The 21,906-nt window shown below is 40.8% G+C and overlaps 1 long non-coding RNA gene across 1 annotated transcript in view; it reads right to left on the reverse strand.

The window, feature by feature from the left end:
* Nucleotides 1-16,600: 16,600 nt before the first annotated feature.
* The window catches only part of LOC121660253, a 94,550-nt gene continuing 89,244 nt past the window's right edge, over nucleotides 16,601-21,906 (reverse strand). The window contains exons 2-3 of the long non-coding RNA XR_006014571.1: nucleotides 18,448-18,702; nucleotides 16,601-17,441 (exon numbers count right to left, since the gene is read on the reverse strand). This is a non-coding gene — a long non-coding RNA (uncharacterized LOC121660253). The remainder of the gene's footprint in view (nucleotides 17,442-18,447; nucleotides 18,703-21,906) is intronic.

Below are 21,906 nucleotides of genomic sequence, written 5' to 3' on the forward strand. Positions count from 1 at the left end.
TTCAGATACTCTCAGTTATCCAAGGACTATTTAGTTGTTCCATGCAAAGTGAAATAACTTTAACATGAGAAATCTCCCACTACACATTTTAGTGGCTGGGGTTAGAGCACATCTGTGGGAGGTAAGGGTTGAATCACCTCAACCAAAGGAAAAAGAATTATTCCTTACACTGCAGGTAAGAACTTTAATTGGTGGTCTATGGGCAATGATTTAAATAAAAGTCTGGAAGCACTGCTTTGGAACTTAGCTGTCCTGGGTTTGGTATTGTCATTATTTATTTGGTCTTGTCTGATTTGGGGACTTGAGTCACTGCATTCCTGAGGACAGTGCCAGCATTTTCACTTGGAATGACAGAGTGACATTCAACTGCTTTCAACTGGCCTATTTTTATGTCTGATTGCACATGAAAGGAAGACTTTTTCATTCTGTAAAAATGGATATGTTTTGAGCAAATCTACCTGGAACTGACAGGCGGGGAATCCTATGAAGTCAATAGGCTTAGGGCTGAGATAGGAACCAGTCCTAATGCTGTTAAGGCTCAGTTTCAGAAGCAGGGAGGGAGGTGCTTTGAAAACTTCGCTGGCAGGAACCAAGTCTCTAGAAAAATTAGACAACTGGAAACATTGTTTTGATTTTGAGGGACCAGACTTTAGCTATGGAAATCAGTACTTCTCTGCTGGTAAATGCACCTATGTGAGACTTGAAAAATTGAGATTCATGGTTTATTCCACCAATATTTTGAGTATGGGGTGTTTAAAGGTATACTTGGGAGTTTTAGCAAAAATAGAAAAAAATATTAATCCTTCTTATTCATTGCTTAGAAAAGCTTTTCTGATAAATAAACTTCTGTCTACAGTCAGTAAAGAGACATCTCTAAAAACCATGGAGTGAACTGGTGAAAGGCTAATAGACTTCCCTTTTTAGCCATCATGACTGGTGGCTTTACCTTTTGCAGGTGTAGTCTACTGGATGAAACAGAGGAGAGAAAGTCCCGTTAGAACCTCAAAAACATAAAAAAATATACACAAACCCCAGTTTTTATTCAGGATACACACTTCTTGCCTCACACCAAGCGGGTTTCTAAGGGCCAGCTCCATGTAAACATAGAGGCTAAATAGGACAGCTAAGTCAAAAGGTGAGATCATGGAAACCACCAATCCTTTATTGCCTCACCTCAGAGACCTCTCAACCACATGTGGCTGTCACTTCCAGGCTTTAAAGTTTCCCCTGGTTTTGAGGCTTCCTGAAAACCCAGAATTGCCTCAACCCTGACCCTGCCAAGCAGCCTGGCACATCACCCACTCCACTGAGTCCCCAAAGGTCCCTGCTACCCACCTCCCCCAAGGAGGCCTCCAGGAAGGAAACATTCCCAGATGACATCTAGTACACTCTTATAAAAAACCATGGGGGCTGCCACTGTCTTTCAAAAATTAATCAGAGAAAAATAATTCAGATAGTTATTTTTAAATATAGGTCATTAGATGAGACTAAGACCATATCTCCTCATTCTGAGTCAACCGACAGCCACGTTGCAACACCCTGCAAATCCTCTCCACTCTGGATTGCTGTTCTCCTCACAACAGCTCCTGGTACCAAGTGCCTGATAGTCAATGCCATTGTCTTTTCTGGCTCATAATTCCTCTGATGAGCATGTGGAGCTCCACATGCCTCTTTCTCAGAGACAGGAGTTCACCACCACTCAGAAATATTTGGAAGTGTTTATTTGTGTGGACGTGTATGAGCGCAGAGATAAGTGTGTGGGCGCATGTTTGTGTATTTAACTACACAGAAATAAACTTTCTGGATGGAAGCTGATAATGGTCAAATAAAAGCAAGCACTGAAATGATTGCTAAAATAATCAAAAGGCCTTTTTTTGTCTTCACAAAACAGCTCCTCACTCATACAGCTAAATGTTAATGTTAAAACCTGTAACTAGTGCATGGAAATATGGAAAATTATACTGGATCCCTAACTTCTGGATAAGACAAAGAATGTAAATTGGGCCAAATGTTGTTGTTATTTATATGAAGAAAAAAATACTTGAATTTTAAGAGAAACAAGTTTCAACCAGAGAGAAAACAGCAAGGAAAGAAGCAGAGCTGGAGCAACACCCAGATTATGTGCACCATCATAATGTAAAGTGTAGGAGGTAACAACCATGGCCTGTGCATGCTGAAAATTGAACAAAGCAGAAGAATTCAGAATTTTGTGTTGAAGAGGATATGTGGTTATGTGGTTGGATGGGAGGATGGAGTGCCAGGATGCTGCTGGCGTCTAGCACCAGATGAGGATCTGAATCACCCTAGCCAGTCACGAGTTCTTTGTGTTTCATGGAAACCAAAATGAGCCGGGCAGAGCCTCACTGGAAACCAACCCTGTGTCTTAGAACTGTTTTCCAAGTCAGGTCATGAACATAAATATTCCTCTGGAAAGTACCTAAGTATGAAGACACTCTTTCACAAGCCTCCAAAGAACAGAGTTTCTGCAAAAGTAGTCCAGTGGTGCTGTGAGCAGTTTGAGGGCAGTCCCCTGAAACCTCTCTATCCCCAGTAATCTTAAACCTTCAAATTCCCACAAGACTGAACCCTTATTGACAGCAAAGATAAAGGAGCTGTTTTCTGAGTGTCTCTGCATTTCATTAAGACCTGAACTGCAGAGAAGGCCAGAACAGGAAAGAAAATCCTGTGGGCAAACATTTAGTTCTATGGAAGGCAATGGGCAATCTTGGATTGGGTTCTGTGGGGGAAAGATTTCTTCCTGTGCTTTTAGATACATAAAACCACGTTGCATGGATGAAATTAGAAATTACTTCACTGGGCTCTGGTAATAGCAGTAGCAATCTGATGTAAATTTGAGAAGAACCACATTTGAATGATTCCTATCTTGAAGTAATATCGATTTTCCACAATGGCTGTTGGTCTCTGATTATTTGTCATTGCTTAATCCCTTGAGTATCTGTGGTAGTTGCTTTGGCTATTTCTAAGCGCTGTGCATTTTTATGCTCACAGGTAGTGCAGTCGTGCAGTTTATTTGCACTGGGAAGTTTCGGGGAGTGTGTAAATCTAAGCTATGTCGTTTGGGACAACAGCTGTGCAAGTACCGTGAGTGTGGGCTCCATTTTTGTTTAAGTTTCTTCTGTCTGACATTCCCTGCCTATGCATTTAGGGAGTTTTCTCGCTGCAGAGTACCCAATATCTGCCAAATCTGCTTGAATTCTGGGGCTTTGGGGTCACGTGAAAAAGCTCCCATCTCTCCACTCCATCCATCTGTTTTTTCCCAAGCTAGAGCTGTTTTCCGTCACTGAGTCAGTAGGTGGAGGAAATTGTTGAGCCCTGTGAGCCCAACAGCTGTTGCACAAAAGGCAGTGATGCCAAAGGCATCCTTCTTGTAGGGAGGGAACACAGGTGGGGAGACCTCTTCCTGAGGCCAGAGGATGCACTTCCCAAGGACAAACAGGAGCCAGAGTTATGCATAGGCTTGATGCTGTAAACACAGCAAAAAAAAGGGGGCTGCAGTTATAAAGGAAAGTGGCACTTCCCAAGGGAGCAGCCAGAAGGAAATGTAAATGTGAAAAAGCCCTGGAAATGATGCAAGGCTCTAATGGAATGTGATGGAAAAGGGGAGGTTGCATGCGCATGGCAGTTGGCAGGTGAAAACTGAGTTCCTTTTGGGTTTCTGTTTAGTTACAGATGTGGCAGGAAGTTCCAATGGAATAAAAAAAAAAAATCACAGAAACCACCCCAGGAGTGTTGAGAGGTGTGGGCAGGACGGTGTCTGTCACAGGAACAAAGGCAATGTTTGCACACTTTGAGAGGGCAGCCATTGGCGTGCATGACAGGAGATGTAAAAAGGATCTTTGATTTGAGCCACAGTTTGACAGCTCTCAAAGTGTAATCCAGAGGCTGGATCGGTTCCTTTTTTGATATAAGGCATCTTCTAAGCGACACCAAATCTTGTTGGTGGCTTCTTAGCCAAGGCAGAGGGGAAGCAGGGGTTCCTTCCAGCCCAGGACAGCTCAGGGCTTCTCCAGCCCCAGCTGAATCCAGTGGCTGCAGGATCATGCTTGGTGAAAGCAGCGCTGAGTGTCACCAGCCAAAAACTGGGAAAAAACCAGCTGACACACAACCCAGTGGGGAACAGGGGGAGATGAAGGCAGATGCAGAACATGGCTAGCCCTCAGTGCCTCTCTCCTTGCCCAAAAACCGTTTACCTGAAAGCAGGATGACCAAAGGCAAGGACAGAATTGATCTGGGAGTGCTGGTGGCTGGAAGCCCCTGCGTGGCCTGAACCTTGGGCCATCCATGATCACTGGACAGTGCAGTGCTGCTTTGAAGACCAGTGGTACAAACAGCAGGAGCTTTAGCAGGGTCTGGCAGTGGGGGGACAGCAAGCTTGGTTTAATTCCCTTGGCTGACACTTGGTTATATTTCAATACTTTAAGGGGTGCTGGCTGGGTGTTTCTCACCACTGTTACACATCTGCAGCCTCCAGCTTCAGGGCTGCAATCCCCTAGTTTGTATTTCTGCTTGTCAGGCATAAGCCTGTGTAAGTGTCCCAGAATTTTATGTTAGAGAGGGAGAGGCATAAATAGAGATGGATATTTCCCAAATGCATTTGTCATAAGGTCAGATAAGTGGAGAGAAGCTTGATCCAGTTAATAATTAATAGCAGACTTTTAAAGTAGGAAAACTCATCTCGTTTGTTATAATTCATTGTTATAAAATGTGATTATGTTCTGCTGGATTTATGAGGGAAATGCTCAAACTTCTGTTTATTTTTTAGTGCCAGATGAGTCAGTTTTGTTATCCTCAGCAATAATTTGTGATATAGTGAAAAATTTGGTATGATTAATTTATGTTATTAAACAAAAGAGTTTATGTCTTTATTGTAAATAGACACGGTTCATTTTGTGCCATTAAGCTGAATCAAGAAATATGTGGTTTAAGATGCAGTTTACAAGCTAGTGAATATCAAAAATAATAAGTAGCATGACAATCTTTTTGGAAAGGATGTAAGTCTTCGTGCTTCCAGGACATAAGATAACCTCTAATTAATGGGGGCTAGTAAGAATTCTTTCCTGTCAGCAAGTTATTCCATAATTGCCTTCTGTAAGGCTTTCTGTCCTTTCCTCTGAAGCAGCTGGTGTGCTTCTGCAGGAACAGGATGATAAAATCAATGAATCCCTGACCCACTCCTATACCTCTGTGAGTGTCTTTTTTTATGGGAACTTTTCATCCACCCAAGACCTGGGTTCAGTTTGCTTTGTGTGCAAGGCAAAAACTGCTGGATGCCAAGGCAGAAGAAATGTCTTGCTTCCTTTAGTGATGTCTTCACTTGTGACAGGAAAAACAAAGCCTAATCCTTCAACTCATGTGTTGGCATGTAGGAAGGAAGGTAAAGTAATTTTTTTCAATAACTTCACCTGGAGAAGCAGTTGGTTGTGTTGTTAATATGGACCCACAGTACAAGTATCCTTCCATAGAGGGAGAGAAAAGCTTAGTTCTTTGGAAGGTGTCTGAGTAAAAGAAATCTCACCCCAAACATTCTCTGAGCTTTGGAGCTGTGTTTAGGAAGCCTTTGCCCTCACCCTGAACTCTGTTGCTTACAATTTACCCCTAATATTTCCACTTGTCTTCATCAAAACTACTTTTGGACTAAAATCTAAGTTTTGATGTGTAATAGGTAGGTTTCCAAAATGACCTGATGGTTGCAGTCACTGGGTTCTAAAATAAATCAAGGAAATGTCTCCCTGGAAGTACCTTTGCCCTTTTGTCTGTCATACAAAGCAGCTGAGGGATTGGCATAGTCTTAGACTGGCTTACCTTAACAATAAGTGAATTGAAAGTTGGTGCAATGAATCACATCTAATTTGTCATTGGAAAGGAGATTTCATGATTTTTAGCTAATAATGCAGTCTAAGATAATATATATCCACTTTTTAAAATGCAGGTAGTAGGCTGGGAAAGGGAATGCTTCTGATGAGTGATAAAACTGCAGATGCACACACCTGCTTTGGGAAGATGGTCTTCCTGCAGGTCAGGGTCTGAGCCAATTAAAGGAAGCCCTAACTGGACATGAATGGGCCTTTTTTGGTCCTCTAGGCAATCCAACAACAGGACACTTTCCTGAGGTATATTTGCCATTCCCTCCCTCCCCTCCTTCTCCAATCAGTGTCAAAGCATGAATTATATTGTCTTTTTGTTGTTGTTCTTGTTTGGACATGAACCAGGAAAATGAATCTATTAATGCTTCAGATCCCCATGACTTCTAGAGGTTGTACTGATCATCAGCTACTAGCTGTGAATAAAGCCTTCAAACTGTATTTAAACATCACAGCTCTAATTATGGTTTCCTTAAGTAAAATGCTCCTAAACTGTAATTACCCATAAGATTATACACTGGCAGTTACACAAGAAATTGTATTACAGGGTTCTACCAGGGGGCTGAGCTCACCCTACTGCCTCAGTCAATCAAATCTGGTGAGAAGGACAAATGTAGCAGTCAGAGTTAGCAGTGGAAAACCATCCCTGTGTTCTGCCCAGCCCCAACACATGCAGAAAATTCATTTAATATTCAGCGTGCACTATTCAGTTTATAGCGCTGCTCCCAGTTCTCAGCTGATACAAACAAATGTTGATCAGTTCATGTTTTGGCTCACAGTGCAGAGATCTCACCCCTTTTTGTTTAATGTGAAGTGCACTGTTAGCTACCATTGAAAAGGGAAACAACTCTAATGCGTGTTTTGGGTTTTTTTAAAAGGAAACAGGGAATTTTGGAGGTTAGTTCTGGTAAAACAGACACTATGAGTGTTCACTGCTCACCTCATCCATTTGTAGCATGAAACACACAGATTAAACAGGACTGGAAATTTGGAACAAGTTCAGACTTTAGAATAGATGGAGGGTTGGGGCTAAAACAGACATTTTCCTGTCATCCTCTGTAAACCCACACTCCCTTCCACTGCACGATCAGGTAGCTTCTTTTAATGAAAAATACAGGAGCAGCATAAAACCTCTTATTCCTGCTTGTTTGAATTGAATTTTGTTATTTGCCCCTACAGTCTGTTGGTTTGGCTGCATGACATTGATTTCCAGCTAAAACAATTTACTCACCAATTACTTTCACAGACAACAATTTCAAGCAATTAAGAGGATTAAGAAAGCATTTTTGTCCTGTTAAAAAATACATCTACAAAGAGCTTTTAAAAAATGCAGCATTAGATTCTAAAATTCACTTTGCTTTTCCTTAGATATTAGCAGGGGAAATTATGAGAAATTCCAGTAAATGTTTTATGCTCACCCACCTACATATGCAAGACAGCTACCAGAATTGCAAATGCATTTAAATTGGAGACTACCTGCTTTATTCCAAAAAACTGCTTTGTGGGGGTTTTTTTCTGTTAAATAACCCACTTTTGCTCCACTGTGTGGATGCAAAACATACATATCTATTCCATGCAAATTCCTGCTGGATTCCATGTGCCTGGTGATGCTGCAGTAGCACCGCAGGGATTGTATGTAGCCCTGCCTGCACACAGCTCTGCAGAGCACATCCCCTCTTTCCTTTGGGCAGAGTTCAGAACTAAAATGGCACTTCCTGAGGGGTTGATTGGAATTAAAGAAGATTTTGCATATGCATAGAACAGGGGTGAAAAAGCTGTGGCTGTGTGGAAGGAGATGAAATTATGTGGGAATGAGGAGCACGAAGGCACCAGAGCTGTAAGGATCAGTAATTAGCAGACACTACCCAATGCTTGTGCAAGGAGTGCCTCAATTAAAGTGCAAATCAGTAAGTTTGAGGAGAGGGCCTTAAAAATTACTAAAGCATTTAATGATTATGAGGAGGACTTTAATTTAGGAGACAATTACTGGTATTCCCACACTCCCACCTGAAGGCATTACCATTTTCTGTCTACCTGTGCCCATCTTGTCCTTTTTAATAAGACTAAGTCCTGGATTCCAAGCATCACTGTTGGCTCTTGTTTTACAAAGCCCTTTTCCCTGTTTGTGGCTAAAAGAGTTCTTGTTACCTCCTGATTTTCATGGATGATTTAAGAGGAATTAAAAAGAGCAATGAAAAACTCAGGCCTAGGATCTCACAGACATTGCCATGACCTCTCTTGAATCTATTTAAAGCAAATATTTCGCTTCCTTGGGATTCTGAAAATGTGTACATTTGACTTCTAAACACACAATAGGTGAAATGTTGGAACCAGTTTTACACAGGTGTGACTCCTTTGGTTTTGATGGAGTTTCTACATATTCATTGGCAGAGGAAGTGAATAAATACTCCAGAGCTTTGAAGACAGAGCTACAACAGGAATTAACAGAGAGCAAGTCTTCTTTTTGACAGTGAAGCACAGGAATGAATTTAAAATGTGTTTTAATATGTGTACATACAGATCGGGGCGGGGGGGGGGGGAGGAAATCACAGAAAGGAAGAGAGAATCTTTTGTTGTGAAGTCAAAATTCCCTTTACAACCATGGCAGATAACCCTGGACTGACAATAGCCATCACTTTTGTAAATACTGTAAAAACTTTGGAAAATCTTGTCACCTGAGTGCATAAAATCCTCAGAGATCAGTGAGGTGCATTCATTCTCCTCCCTGTGTTTCACATGAATCCCTCTTTTCCAGAGATTTTCACAAACATTGAAAAGATTAATGTCCAAATATGAAAAAAAATGAGAACAAACTCATCGTTGAACAGGACTAAAGAAAAGGAAATAGCTGATTTAATTAGGTTTTAGGTGATGAATCATACCAACATAAATCTTAATGAAAGGACAAAAATAATTACCGGTAATTAATGCCAAAGTATCTAAAGTTAAGGAATTTAGTTGCCTTGAGCACAGTACATAACACACCCAGTTCTTCCTTCTGTAGATAACATAGAGCATCCACTAATTTAGGTCATGGAGTTTCTTTTACACTTGTAATTATTTTTAATGTTGACAGTTCTTTGGCCATAAGGGAAACAGTGCTGATAGCATAACGAAGCCGACCTGTCTAAAACATAGAAGCTTTTCTGTTTTGCTATTACTGGGGCTAAAATGGCATGAGTCAAAAACAAATTACATCCGTCATTCTGCCACTGGATAGATCAGTATAAAATCAGTGAGATGCTAACAGAGATAGCTGCCATGTTTTTATTGTTTCTGTTTGAGGTTCAGTAGTGTTTCTCAGCCATGGTTTTATTTTTAATGTGTCAAAAAAGCAGCTCTTCAGTGGCTATTTCTTGTATCAGTGTTGCTGTCAAATTGAAGCTCTGATGTCAAAGATTCAATTCTTTATGAAGATCTGTTCATGCCCATACCTTCCAGAGTAGTTTGAAAGGCATTTCTTTCTTTCTTTCCATTGATTCCACTGAACAAGCTAATACAAATATTGGACAGATAAATAGAATATTTTGCCATTGATAAGAGCTGCAGGAGCACCATCTGGATGGACTAGACCGAGAGCATGGATTTAAAAGATGCATTTTGGTAGTTCAGAAAGAAAAGCACTGTTTCTTGGGTCAGATCCCACTCCATGTATTTCCCTTTCTTTGGATTGTTGGAGATGGAAGCTAATGTCCATAGATAGGACATTATCATGTCCTACAACTTGGGGGCTTTCATAAACCTTACTTTACAGCAAAAAAAAATGGGATTATGGGAATATGAATTATGTCTTCAGTTTCCATATTGGATAACCTAAATTTATGCAGGTGGGAAGCAATTTTCAGAATTTTAAACCACAACTGGGAAAAGTGAATGCAAAATTTGGGGCTGTTCGTTATGGAAATAAATTCATGACTAGAGCTGGTGCTTTCTTATAATTTTCTTTGTCCCCTTCTGTGGTATTTCTCTTCTCATCTATGAAAGCAGAATCCTTGATCTAACTCCTCTTAATTCAGCTGCATTTATCCAGATATGTATCCTTAGCTATCTGTCTAGTGAAGTTATGTATTTTAGTGAAATCACATCTGATCTAGAGATATGATACTAGGGAAACATCTCTGTCTTACCATGAAATTAAAGCAGCAGCAATGAGCCTGTCAGTCTGTGGGGATATTCAACCACAGAGGAGCAAAATGAGCCCAGTTAGAGATGAAGGGTAGATCCCACTTGGTTGTGAATTAACTCTAAAGGGAAGTTGAGTGGGAAAGGAACAAAAAAGCCAGTCAAAGCTTTTAAGGAGTGCTGATTGTGGAATTGTTTGCTTCTGTGCTCCACAAAACGCATGGACAAGCTTCTGCTCCCTGAAGCAGTGGGGCTGGGTGTCAGAAGAATGTGCCCTTGTCTGAATGACAGGTGGCACAGACAGCAAATTGCCTGAAACAACGGAACAGGGATACGGTTTTACAGTGAGAAAACAAGCCCAGGTTTAGTTCGTGTGGCTGGCAGGTCCCGTGGCAATCAGGCAAGTCCCAGCCTGACTCCCAGCCAGGTGTGCGCCTCTGCTCCCCTTATCACACAGCCCCCTCCCAGTCCCCAGGGATGTGGAGCCAGGGCTCCACTGGATGGTGAGGGACTTTTTGCAGGACTTTCATGGGGTGGGAGCTCTGGAGGAGCCCGTGACCTCCAGAACTGCTTCTTGCCATGGGGTGCAGTTGTGAATGGGACACTGCAGCCCCAGGGCTCCTGCAGAACCTTCTGCAGCTCTTCTCCTCCTTGCATACAGGCTATGGCTCTTCAAAAAACCTCTTTTTCTCACTTCTGCTTGGGAGTGAGACCCAAAAGTCCTGGAAGAGCTCACTCCTGTTCCCCATTGACAGCAAGAGTAGTGGGTGCAGAGCTCTCAGCCCCCAGCCCCACTCGATGGGACCAATTCCCCCAGACTGCTGTAACTCTGAACTGTGACAACATCGGGGTTCCTGAGAGGAAAACAAAACAAAAATCTCTGGGCTGCCACCCAAGAGTGTGTGATTTTGATATTTATTCCACAGGATGAGCAGGAGATAAAAGGCAAGTGATCCCTGTGCTTGGATAGCTCTGAGGAAATATTTTCCATGCTGAAAATCTCCAAGGGGACTCAGGAACACGAGTGCCATTGGCAACCCACAGATTGAGCCCTGGCAGGGCACAACTGAAAGGCCACCTAAACCAGAATATTCATTGCACTGGGGCACAACAGGAAATGCCTCTGTGGCCAGGCATTCAGCAACCTCCCAGCTCTGCAATATGGCCAATACTCACCGTGCTTCTGGGAGACGAGGTGGAGGTTTGTTCCCAAATCCCAGCAAAGGGAAACCGTCTGTGAACATCCTAATACGTCATTCTTTCAGACCAGAAGCTGCATAATTAAGCATATCCATTAAGAGGGCCACAAAATGTGAAGTAATGAACTCCATCTCTCTGAAGACCAGTACTGCACACAGTAAAATTAATGGGATTGTGAAAGCAGCCATTGCCTGAGAGGAGCAGCCATTTTATGGATCTGCTTTGGGCAATTAGGAAAGCAGTTCCAAATCTTTCCCTTCAACTTGTGGAAGTCAAGAGCGGGACTTCTATTTTGACCATCTAAAAGTCAATGCCTACTTTTAAAATTTAGTCTTCATGTTAGAAAATGGCAGTTAGATAAAGACATTCCTCTCGCTTTGTTATGAATATGATTTTTAAAGCCTTCCTGCATCAGAATTTAGGCACAAACTGAGCAAAATACAAAACCTCAGAACATGTAAATAAATCAATCATTCCTGTGTTATATATCTTCAGAATACGATCCAAAAATATCTCTGGGTGTAGTTTTCAAACTTGAGCATTGCATAAACTAAATACCCTGCAGCACAATTGGACTGACATGAATTACAAAGTAAAATAAATACACACTGGGATGTGTCTTTTGTTCCTGTAATTTTACTTTTCCTTTTGCCTTTCAAAAGTTGTATTAGAGCCCGATAAGTGAAAATTAGAAATGTCATTTAGAAGAGGGAAGTAATTTAATTTTGTACTGTAGATTTCTAACATACATCTATGGAAATGCTCTTGCCTATCCCAGTGATTTCCCTCCTCTCAAATATTTAAGCAAGGATAGGGCATGCCTGAAAGATGCATGTAAGAGCTTTTTTAGTAAAAGAATTTAACCTCTGACTTTTACAAGCAGAGATTTGATTTCTAGATATGAGTTCTTTGCCTGCTTTTCAGTAAATTGTTCTTTATAGTTATTTGGAAAACTGTACCCAAGTCTTTATTGTGCACTACACTTGGAGTTCTTTTTTACTGACTTAGGCCGCTTCTTGCCAAAGTCAAAAGGTTGGAAGCAAGGCCACTGGCATGGGAAGGAGTGTGTAAAGAATAAAACTACTTTGGTTGGAAAAAAAAGAATTGAAACGAAATAAAAGAATTGAAACGAAATAAAAGAATTGAAGCTGGATGGAATGAACTTCTCCCTTTTAATGGTTGTGTTTACTTCACAGGCAGTAATGACAGACCCAAACTAAGCTCACTGCCATGGGAAGATGCAGGGATTTCTGCGCATCCAGCACTTTTATTGGCTATCAGGTCTTGGGATTCAGCCACATATCCTGGATGTGGACAATTGGGAGATCTTTATCTCAGCACCCCTTATTTCTCAAACTTTTTCTCTGCCTTTAATTCCTCAGAGTTGTTTCCTTTCCCTTCAAGACCTTCCACCTCAGTTTCCCTCTTTTTATTCTCCCCTTTCCCTCATTTCTGAAGTGATGTTGTCTGTCTGAAGGTATGAATTATTTGAGGACTGGATTTATTGTAGGATTATTTTTGTATAGCAGTACTTTTAAATAACTGCTTGAACTTATATACATGAAAATACAAGTTCATATCCCCTCAGCTCTGTCCAAGCAGGAAAAGACAAAACAACTTTTCAGAGATTTTCTTTTACCAGCTCTCATTCTTTCCACATGTAGGAGATGAGAAGAGGGATCTGATAACTTCCTAGCCAAAAATCTCAACTTGTGTTTGCTTAATTTTTCTTAGCGTGGCCTCAGGTTTGCAAATGCACCAAACCACAAACCCACAGTTCAGTTTGCAAAGGCCAGAGAACAAGATTTAATATTGACACACAGAAACAAATATTTTATGCATTTCTACTATATCTTTACTTGGCTTAGGAAAAAAAATCCCACCATCAGTTTTCGAGGCAAAATTGAAACAAAATTGACAAGTCTCACCTGTGTTCATATTGAAATCAAACCAGACTAGGAGTTTCACATTGTTCTAAAACAAAACCAAAAGAACCTGTAGCTGACTCATTTTAAGACATTGAATTGACCCAAAGTCCTGCTGTTACAGAACTCACCCAGGATATTCATCACCTTAGAATATGCTCAGGCTGGCAAACCTGAAAAGAGACAACAGAAGCAGAGCTACACAGTTTTTATTCTCCTGTTATTGCTATCTATGTCTTGGAAATTTTCCCTATTTATAAAAATAAATTTATTTGTACATTCTTACAAAGAAATGTATCTGGGCCAATTCCTCAAGGCAAAGCTGCATGGATGAGTTATTTTTGGTGTACAGGTAGGTAAGAAAGTAGTTCCCTCAAGTACCCCTGCACTAAACTATCCATTCTAGCCACATTCTGACAGAACAAGTTTTAAGAGTATAAAATAAATATCTTTTTTGACACTGACCACCTGTCTCCCTCAGAATGGCATTTCTTTGGGCCAGCAATTCAGGAGCAGTTTCTGTACCCCCTCCCTCATACACACACTTCTTGGGGGGAGCAGGAAAAGCAGAAACAGTTGCTGTGAAGGTTGAGAGAATATTGATGGCACTCATAAATTTAAAATTACATTATTCTCTTCACAGGCTCTGCAAGGTGCTGTTCAACCTGGTGAATACTTGAAGGCAAGGCCAAATCATCTTTCCATGCTGCATAAGGTAAGAAAAATAATAAGGCAATGAGGACAAAAACCCCCCCCCCAAATCAGTGAGAAAAGACAAAATCCAGTGGGAGAAAATCTAATGAGTCTTGGGTCCAACAGAAGCCTTTTCCATGCGATTGTGGGGGAATTTATTCTTCAGCACTGTGGATCTGTCTGCACTGGCTTCTGCTGTGCTGTTTTGTGGGGTGATTGTGAGTGCTCATCCAGGAGTAAATCCTTGGCTAGAGAGGTTTAAAAAGCAATACAAAAGTTTATGCAATGATAAATAAGACTACAAGGTCTAAACTTAAAGGGTTTATAGACCCCAGAAACCAGAACTCTCCTCTATCAGTCATTTTGGAGTGGTAAAACTAAAAATAACACCTCACAAAGAGCTGCTCTGTTTTACTTTTTTTTTTCCCCTTAGAATGAAAACATTCCATTTAAAATTAACTTGTTTTGACAGAGCAACACAAAGGTAAAACATGAAAACAAAATAGTCAGTGTTTGGCACTCGTGTTTCCAGCTGAAACTCCTATAAATATTGCCCGAGCTTATGTGCTCACTCTTCCTGGATTTGGGAAGCAGGCTTGGAGAGGTTTGCCTCCTCCATGTCAGCTCCCACAGCAGTGGTGGCTGCTGGAAAAACAAGCTGGATGTACTGTACACAGGCACCCAGCCAACTGCACCTGGAAAAGGAAAATAATGTTTTAAAGGGGAAATACGTGCCATCCATGAGCACAGGACTCTGCAGGCACCACCACTAGAGATCAGATGGTAAAATGAGTGTAGAAGGGAGTGGGGAAAATAGAGTTAGCAGTAATATCATTATTTATGGGCAGTGAGGAGCTTCATCCCGCAAGGTCCAGAGTGCCATAAAATATGATTAACATTAATAGAATTTAGGACAATTTGTATCTTTCAAGACTAGAATTCATGCTCTTACAAGTGTAGCCTTAGGATTTTGATAGGAAAATGAAAGGCTGGAAGTAGAATGACTTATGTGAAGATTCCTTTGTTCAAGTCAGTGACATCTAATAGCCCAAGGAAGAATGAAAACTACATTTTAATGAGAAATCACTTATCATGTAAGACAGAGGGAAAGAGAAAATAAACCTTCTTTTAAAAGAAAAGAACCATGGAAATTAAAATATGTAAATTGAAAGTATGTGATTTCCTGGGAGAAAAACAACCTATTTTTGTTTTGTTGTTTGCTTGGATGTTACAATTTTTTAAATGAGGAGTATTTGTATCATTTTACCTTTTAAAACTGATTCGTTCTCCATGTCTCAAGCAAATGGTTGGAATCCTGCACAGTTAACAAAACTGAAATGGAAGGGTTCACTCTTACAGAGAGATGTGTGTAGGGTATTTTTTGCTCAAAGAGTGATAAAAAGCAAACTGAATATGCAAGGAATAAATGAAAGTGAAGAAAGGTCTTTTGTACTCTTGATTTATCTGTACATTAAATCTCTTTTTTCCAAGAAGCGGATGTAGCATCAGTTACAGCTCTATCTGAATATTCTCACATTTTTGTAGAGGAGCCAAAGAATATACAGTTTATAGAAACCTCGAGAACTGCTTCAGGTGAGATGACAGATACAGCTACAACTTCCTACCCCAAGTTCCCCCTCTGCCTGACAGCCAAACCAAGCAATGCAAAATGGGAAACAAATCAAAACAAAACAAAGCAACAGATGGATTCACAGCTGCACTTTGTACTCAGGAAGGTAGAATGTCAAGAAATGCTGGTCAGTTCTTGCTGAAACTCCCACTGCATTAAACAGAAACTCAATTTCACTGCATCAAGTGCAATTGAGGCTTTCATACTGTAACAATAGAAATGCTTAATATAATTTAAAAAAAAATCTAAAATAAAAAGATTTCTTTAGAATGGCTTCACACTAACAAAGGGCAGGTTTAAATCAGATGTTGGGAAGAAATTCTCCCCTGTGAGGGTGGGGAGGCCCTGGCACAGGGTGCCCAGAGAAGCTGTGGCTGCCCCTGGCAGTGTCCAAGGCCAGGCTGGACGGGGCTTGGAGCAGCCTGGGACAGTGGAAGGTGTTCCTGCCCATGGCAGGGGGGTGGAACTAGGTGATCTTTAATCCCTTCCAACTCAGGCCATTCTGAGATTCTATGGCACTGGACCATGAAACATGTTTTTAGGGAACTGGGTTAAATTTTCTTAAGCAAATATTTATCTAGAGATGGAATCCAAAGCTCCTCTCTCCCTGCTGAGTAGTTCTTTGCCTATAGCAATTTTTTTTTCAGGCATGAATCTGGAATCTACGAACATCAGAGTTTATGTTGTATTCATGACAGGGTTACTCAATTCAGGACACTTCAATACATAAAAAGAAATACTGCCTCCTAATTTTAGCATGGAATTCTGGTGAAGGTTCGAACCCCACCTGAAAACTCCCAAAACTTCTTGCAAGAAGCCAAGACATGGAGCTACAGAACAGCTCTACAGTGAACAGTGAATTCAATGGGAATTTTAATTTCTCTAATTTCCAAATAAACCTGCTTTTTCTGGCACAACAGCTGCACAGAAGTGAAAGTGTGTGGTTAAACCAGAGCACACGAGCAGCCCAGCTCAGTTTTTACCTGCCTCCAATGAGGAGTGAGCTCCAGAAACTGGAACTTTCAAATTTAATAATATGAATTCTTTCTCATGGGAAAAATATGGCTTTGTGTCTAAAAGTGATGGTGTAAGGGATTGGCAATAATGATTTGTTTCATAGAATGACAAAGGGACTCAGAAACACGGAATTTCAGCTTGTTCCCAGGTATTCTTTAATGCATCCAGGAGGCACCATTTGTCTTGTCACATGAAGCCTCTTTCACATGTAACAAATTTTCCTCTAGATAACTTTAATTAGGTTGTAGTTGGGATTTGGCCACTGGGGCACTGGGCAAGGCTCAAAATTCAGCAGCAAGATATGGAATTCCCTTGTTTTCTTGACTTAGCTTCCTCCTACACGGGTGTCAGTCTCATGTAAGTAAACAGCAGATGGCACTTCCAGGGTGTTTCAGGTCTGTCTTCTTTGATTTCGGATCAGGTTTTTCTGATATAAAATTTGTTAGTTGCACAGGAGCAAGGAGTGCACAGAAAAGTCACTTTTCACCTGAAGTTTGCAAACTCTGTTGGGCGAATATTTCAGTAGTGGGAGCAGCCTGCCAATGTGATGACCCAGTTGTTGAAAATGCTTCAAATGCTTCCATCCAGCCAAGGTACCTGCCCAGGAGATGTATTTAATCCCAGCTTAAGTGAGCTGTGGAGGGGTAAGTGGAAGGTCTGCTTCACAGAATGGGTTAAACAAGGCAATCCAGGCACCAAGAGCATCTCCTCTGCAGCTGGGGCATAAAACACCTCCTGTCTCTGTCACTCCATGTGCTGCTGGATTAATGTTTCCCTGGCTGGTGTAAAAGGCCACCCACCCTGTGGCACATGGCCACTATTTTTGTGGAAACTGTGATAATATTGAGGTATGGTGGCTCTGTCACTGGCTGAGCAGCAGGAATGAACTGTCTGGTGCTCCTAAAGCTGCATCCAAAGCCTGCTGGACATGGTGGGAATAGCTTGGTTGAGTTCACCAGGTCTTGGAACAAGCTGTTGAGAAAAGTATGGGATGGCAGTGAGGAATAAACCTGCAGAATCCTTGACCTGCAGCACACATAGGTTGAAGGGTTTTGCTAAACCAAATAACCATTTTAATTTAATATCCACTAGAAAAATAGGAAAAATTAAATGGTTGCCGTATGGGGAAAGTATGTCAAGCTTCAAAGAAGTAGGAATCATTAAATACAACTATGAAGAGGGGTTTTTAGGTTTGAATGGTATGCCAGTTTCAATATAATAAAACATACATATATAATCCTATTAAAGCCTCATTTGAAAAAAAATAAAAGCATTCCTTTGAAAAATGCAAAATCTTAGGTCACATTTTTTTGCCTGTATATTTATTTTCATTTTAAGTTAGGCTGCTGTAGTGAGAAAACTTTGTAAGTTTTTCAGTACCCATCTGCTATTTCAATTTTTTCTACCGGTAACATCAACATGAACCAGGCTTTGAAGATAATGAAATGAAAACTGAAAACCAGGTAAATATACTCACAAATAGTGGTTCACCCCATAGCCAAAAGGAATATTAAAACCAAAGCTACACCAAGGACTCACCTATCTTTTCCATAACTGCACTGTGTAGAAATCAAGACAATAAAAAGAGAAAACCAGAGCCTCTCACTGCCTTTCCAGTTCTGCTTGTCTCACAGAGAAAACTGAGAATTCAGATCAAGGAGCTCCATGAATAATTCTGGTATAAATACCGTAAAGGGCTTGCCAAAATACAGTCACACACACTAAATACCCACATTCCAACACTTACAGTCCCCTCCCTAAAATCTCCCTGTAATAAAGAGTAGTCAGGCACATGAATGCACCTAAAGGGTGAGGAAAAAGGCTGAGAGAAGGGTCACAGCTGATGGCAGAGAGCAGTTGTAGCCCTGTGCAACACTTGGAGGGGTTTCTTACAAGGTCCCTTTGAGTGCAGGGCCTTTTTAGAATTGTTTGGGTTTTTTTTCCCCCCAACAGTAAATATCACAAACAAAGCACTTACTATTCTTGATTATTCCTGTTATTTTTTCTCATGGGGTGGTGCAGGGAGACCTCAAACAGAACTCATTACCCTAATACAGCTGACCAACATAAAAAAAATCAGTTCTGTCCCAAGTGTGTTACAGGCTAATTCCTCATTTTCATTGGAAGATCCACCTTTACATTAACCTTCAGGACTGAAGAGCATGGCCAGTTCCCAAACTGCTGGAAATGCTACTGAACTGCAGAGCCTTCCTCCTCCTTCTGGGTCTTTATCCTGTAAAAAATGAGAGAAATAGACTTCAAGATAAAGCTGTGTCTCCTTTTTATTTTTATCAGCTCTGTCAGTAATTCCATCACTAAGGCCACATTTCTGACACTGCTTTTCCTCGGGTTTGGGTCTGTGATGATTTAAGAGGTTTGCAGAGCAGCACATCCTCTCTGCTGAGGGCAGAGGACTTAGTCCTGCCTGTCCTGGCTGGGGAAAACCTGTCCCTTGCAGTTGTACCCACAGGTTCTAGAAGTTTCTCTTTGAGCACATTTGGTGCTCTTCAGATTCAAGTGACTGCAGAAGTGCAAAATGTTGTCATTTATTATTGCTGTTAAATAACAGTGTTGACAGGTAGAAAATCCTCCAGGAAGGAGCATCTGTGCATCTCTCCCTCAGCAGGCACCAAACAAAGAGCTGCACTGTTTGTCCTAGCAGCACAAAAAGTCAAGTTCCTAAAAGTTCAGTCAAAATTTTGGCTTTAAAAAAGGAATCTTTCAAAAGTGTCTTTCGAATATTCATTGGGGTGGTTTACTTCCCACAGGATGTGCAGTTTATTTATAAGAGTAAGTGCTTGTGTATGTGCTGTTGTTTTGGGGGTGGCTTTTGCTTGTTTTTTTTTGATGGGGGAGAATAAATTCTAGCTGAAAATCTCTTCTTTTGTGAAAACAGATCAATTAATTATTAAAAAGAAAAAGTGTCATTCCAAAGTACTCAGTATATTTCCACCAGTAAAGTTTACTTTATTGTTCTATAGGATATGGGCAATGGCTTTCAACTGAAAGAGGGCAGGTTTAGATTAGACATTAGGGAGAAATTGTTCCCTGTGAGGGTGATAAGGCCCTGGCACAGGGTGCCCAGAGAAGCTGTGGCTGCCCCTGGATCCCTGGAAGTGTCCAAGGCCAGGTTGGACAGGGCTTGGAGCAGCCTGGGACAGTGGAAGGCGTCCCTGCCCATGGCAGGGGGTGAGACTGGGTGATCTTTAAGGTCCCTTCCATTCATTCTGTGATTCTGTGGATACCAGATACACACATTTACATGATAAACTACACCAATATCAGTAGCAGAAATTCAAACTAATGTGGAAGAGGGCATAAGCTTGTAAGACTGAATTACACATGGTCTTTTGCTAGTGCTGCTTACAATTAAATACCAACAGCCAAACATTACATCAATGAGTGAGACTTAAATGTAGAAAATGGGAGCCTGAGAGGATTTGGAGTTTCTCTCACTACTGACAGCAAAGTAGAGGGCATTTTACACTTGCTTCCACAGGAGCAGCCTGGATGGCTATAAAGATTACAAACCAGCCCACATGCATTATCTTTTTTCTTTTAAACTTGCATTCTTTCATAATCTTACATCAGTATCACTGGTAAAACTTTTTGCTGACACCTGCTTTCATGCACAACAATTTTCTTTGATCCATTTGGAGCTGAGCGTTTTGCACAGGGAAAAATGTTTTTGGCTGTGTTCGGTATTCTGCATGTCATTTTAAACAGAGAGGGAAAAGACTGAATATCCACAGGTGATGGAGGTAACTAAAAGATAAACTTAATCAGGAACTATCAGATAAACTGAAATATTAGCTGGGTGTTGCAACCAAGCTCCCACGTGATTCATAGCATTTGGTTTTCTTGTTCAAAAAGTCCTTACAAATTCTCCATAGACGGTGTGCAGGATCATGGTTTACAGAGTGGTGAAAAAAGCTACCTTTTTAAATACTGTCCTTTGTGATTAATAACATTAAACTGAATTCATCCAGGAATACTTAACCTCCAATAACCATAATTGAAAAATCCCTGGAAAAAATGTCACCATTGTCCTGCATACAGAAATGTCAGCCAGCAGCCACAACTGCCTTGAACAACAGCTTCCCACAAGGGTTAAAGAAGCTATAAAAAGCACTGCTTAGACCTCATGACACCCTATTAATTAGCTCCTTATGTGGATGGTATTATGACATTTGTAAGGTCATACAATAAGTAAGAATAAAAACTCAAGAGCTGCAATTTGCCAGCTCATTTACCCACTAGCAAAGCAGAATATCAGTGGAGCCTGTTTTTTGGAAAAGTGCCTGCTCCAGTTCCCATTTTGCTTCACTAGCTGTTCAGGACAAGCAAAGAACACCATGAGTTTCTAGATAAAGTATGTAAACTACCAATCGAACTACATGAAACAATCTCTTAGGGAATTAGCAGATTAGAGGGGAAAAACCAGCAAAAATTACCATTAGCAGCCAAAAATGAATGGCAATTAGTGGTAAAGGCTAAATAAAGCTAAGGAGAAGGAAATGTGCTGACACTCTGGACTACTGCTGACATTTCCCACACACTCCACTCCTGGTGGGAAACTCCTGCATTTGCTTATAAATGCACTCTCTATAACCTAAATAACACAGACACTAAACACTGAAATCCATTGTTTCTATGAGGATCACAGCATCTAAGAAAAGGCCCCAGATATGGCTCATTTTTAAATTCCTTTTACAAAGGCTGTGAATTATTACACTGAATTTTTTTTTTGGGGGGGGAAGCTTTGAAAATTTTTTTCTAAAGTGAATGGGCAATTTCAGAGCTGGTCTCTAAACAAGAAGTCCTGATAACATCCCAAGTTTCACATGCTGTTAGGATGATAATCTCCACAGCTGGAAAGATGAGCTGCAGCTCCAACAAGTGACAAGACCTGTAACCCTCCTGCAGCTGTGCTGCACCAAGGAAACCAGAAACTGTAGGAAGATACCGATTTTATCTTACTTTTTAATGGAAAACAGGCACAGAAATAAACTGGAAGCCAAGATGGCCAACTTCAGCCCGGGAATTAGAGGCTAAGTTAGGACTGATTCTCTCTCTTAATGGAGGAAAGAAAAGTATTTTCATTCTCAAGAGCAGCTCCAGTAAATGGTAAGGCACACTGGAAACTGGGATTGAAGCTGTTCAAGAATGAGGTTTGAGGATCAGAATGTAAGGTTCCATGAAAATATCTCAGTACTCAGCAGCTAATGAAAAAAGGAAACTGAATGTTGGGATGTTAGGAAAGAAATAGAGAACAAAACAAAGGAAGAATATCTTTATGTCAAGTTATTCATCTGTGGTATGTGTGAATCTTGAATGTTATCTCTAGTTTTAGCGTCTCTGTGTCAGAAAAGAAAGAAGAAAAAGGAAAGGAAAGGAAAGGAAAGGAAAGGAAAGGAAAGGAAAGGAAAGGAAAGGA

This window comes from Corvus kubaryi, unplaced genomic scaffold, assembly GCF_017639235.1.
Source record: "Corvus kubaryi isolate FWS band 111438036 unplaced genomic scaffold, C.kubaryi_AGA036_p1.0 138, whole genome shotgun sequence".
In the NCBI taxonomy this organism is placed as follows: Eukaryota; Metazoa; Chordata; class Aves; order Passeriformes; family Corvidae; genus Corvus; species Corvus kubaryi.